The sequence below is a fragment of the Belonocnema kinseyi genome, chromosome 1, assembly GCF_010883055.1.
Source record: "Belonocnema kinseyi isolate 2016_QV_RU_SX_M_011 chromosome 1, B_treatae_v1, whole genome shotgun sequence".
Taxonomy (NCBI): domain Eukaryota; kingdom Metazoa; phylum Arthropoda; class Insecta; order Hymenoptera; family Cynipidae; genus Belonocnema; species Belonocnema kinseyi.
Window position 1 is genome coordinate 144100484 of NC_046657.1, and position 2906 is coordinate 144103389.

The window sequence follows — 2906 nt, forward strand, 5'->3', positions numbered from 1 at the left end:
TTTTCTGAGGTCGGATTCGGATTCAGCGCAGCAAAAACCTTCGGGTATACTAGGTCTGGTCTCTGGTTCCGGACCTTTGTCAAATTTTGTCGGCCTGTGTAACCGTCATCTATAGCAGACAGGATCGAATTTTTCTTTTCATATTTTTATGGGGACACGCCAGAAATTTGTTCGAATTCACACAAATATGAATGAATTTTTTTGTTGATAAAAATGATATTTAGAGCGGCCGCAAGCCCCATGAAGTTTAACACGTATTTCCCATAAGCAAAAAAGACGTTTCTGTCAATCTTTTTCGAAATTCTCAATATTATCTCAATTGAGTTGAAGCTGAACGTGTCTCTTCACAATTAGCCATAGAATATGAATGAGATATCACTTTTCGAATATCAACACTATAAGTCTGTTTTATGGGGTCCCAAAAAACCCTATAAGGAAAAAAATGGGTTTTGCGAGTTTTTGAAGCTAATTATGACATTTTTTGCGTTTTTTTAATGCAAATTGTTTCTGGCACATAAAAGATCATTTTCTACAGTTTTTTTTTAAATACCCACTTCTTAATCATTTTTCAGTCAGAAAGAAATGATAGTTCCTCAATGTTAACAAGAGAATTTGTTTAAACAATTTCTTGTTATTGTTAATAATATTTTCTTAGAAAAATTGTACAAAATTGCAGTTTAAAAAATATCACTTTTAGTGCAATTTTCAATTAGGATAAGTTAAGTAATTAATTAGAATCAAGAAATTTAATTCTTTAAATAAATAATATTATTGATAATAATATTATATTTCAATAATGCCTGAAAGATGCCGTTTAAATAATTTCTTATTGCTTGTAACTATCTTTTATTAGATAAATGCTAGAAAGTTCTGGTTTTTTTTATAAAGTCATTAAATTAAATTTCTCCTGCTTAGTTCTTAACAATTAATAAATAAACATTATAGAAAACTACATTTCAAATCATCTCTTTCTCCAGGGTAAGAGTGGAGGGAGGGGGGCTAATATTAGAATATTTTCAATTCTAAGTTTTCCTTTTAAGCTTTGCAATAAACTGTTTGTTGTAATTCAAAACAAAACTTTTACAAGTCATTTAAAGACCTAGTCCTTCCACCTATTCCTAATTATTCTATTCTTTGCTCTTCCCTCTCGTGTATTATAGCTGTTTTTCCTTAAATTAATTTCTTAAAGCATTGGGAAACTAGCGAAAATAATTCACTTGAAACAACAATATTAGTTGAAAAATTATTTTTGTAATGGTTGACTTACTATTTCTTCATAAATAAAAATGCGATGCAAAGTTACAGATTTGATAGGAAACTGCCACTTTCTAGCACTTATCTAGGAAAAGATAGTTAAAATCAATATTAAATTGCTTAAATAACTTTTTTGTTAAACGTGATTAATTATTAAGTCACGCCTAATGAAAAATAGACAAACAGTTAAAAATTTCATAGAAAACCCTAGCATTCTACCAATTAAGCGAAGAGAATATTATTAACAATAATAAAAAATTGGATTAACAATTATTTTTGTTAACTTGAAATCATAATTACCTCACTTTAATTGAAAATTGGACAAAAAGCCAGGAATTTCAGAAAAAACCGCATCTTTCTAACATTATTCAAATATAATACTGTTATTAATAATAATAATAATAATTTTTGCACGGGGCTGTCCCGGTATATATCATCAGTCACGGACGCATTTTTATAATGCAATCAAGTGATCTGATGAGAGCAGTCTGCCCAGACATATTGGACAAAGCCTGGTTTGTACCCCATCATTGACGGACTGGGTTGCAGTCAAGTACACGATGGGGGGACCTACAGCTTAAGGTGGGTTCCGAACCACCAGAACCTCGGTAAAGGTACATTGAAAAATTTCCAGAGGTACCGGGCTCAGGGATCGAACCCCGGACCTCTGAGGTGAAGTCCGAGTGTCTAACCAACTGAGCCACCGAGGTTCATAATAACCCTACCGAAGGTGTTCCGCGTTGATGTCGCGGTAGGGTTTGAGCTCTCCTCTCATGACTTTGATGGCAATGTTGGAGGTAGCATTGCTACTGACAGGGTTTCCCATGCCAAATAGGCTGATAACGAAGAGGAGAGGGACTAAGTAGAACACCAAAACCCATCAAAGAAAAATGGAGAATATATTAATAATAATAATGATGATGGTCAGGCAAATCTCACTAATCAAACAGCTGACCAGCAAGAACATCTGCAACAAACGGTAAGCAGAGGAACATCAACTGTGACTGATGAGGATGCTTTCGCTAGCACTAGCTGTTTGGAGCCAACCACCTCGACAGAAATACCGTGGGAGAGCATCAATTGGGATACCACAATGAAAGAGGAATTGGTGCGTCTCTATTATGAAAGTGCGAAGTTTGAAACAAACAAGGAAAAAGGATACAATTTAAGAACAAAATTTGCTGCAAAGTATCCTAATATACAAAAGGTCGCAACTAAGAGATCTTATCGCTTTAGTGAAAGACATCAGGATTAATCTACATGTCACCGAAAACCGAGCAATGGAGATTAAACAACAGGTTGATTTGGCGTGGAAAAACGACGGCAATGAACATCAGTTAGAGAAAGCTGCGACAAACGGTCAAGCAGGAGCAATTGATGTTCTTCCTCAACCTATTGATGATCCAACACCACCACATCCTCCAGAGGTGGATGACCTTATACAACCGGAGGCAGAAGCAGAGGTTCAGCAACCACAAAAGCGAAGAAAATGGACATACCATATGAACAGAGATGTTATGTGCCTTTATTTTTTGGCAGAGAAATGTGGTGAAAGTGTGAGGAGAGAACATCATAGACTCTTTTTACTTAAATACCCAGAGCTAGCCACAAAAATAAATGAGCAGAATCTGGCAGATCAAAAACGCTCAATA

General features: G+C 34.9%; 1 protein-coding gene across 4 annotated transcripts in view; it reads left to right on the top strand.

Moving 5' to 3' along the window:
* Window positions 1–2906, top strand: part of LOC117182616 (disintegrin and metalloproteinase domain-containing protein 33) — a 362482-nt gene that overhangs the window by 193192 nt on the left and 166384 nt on the right. The gene's annotated exons all lie outside the window — the stretch shown is intronic.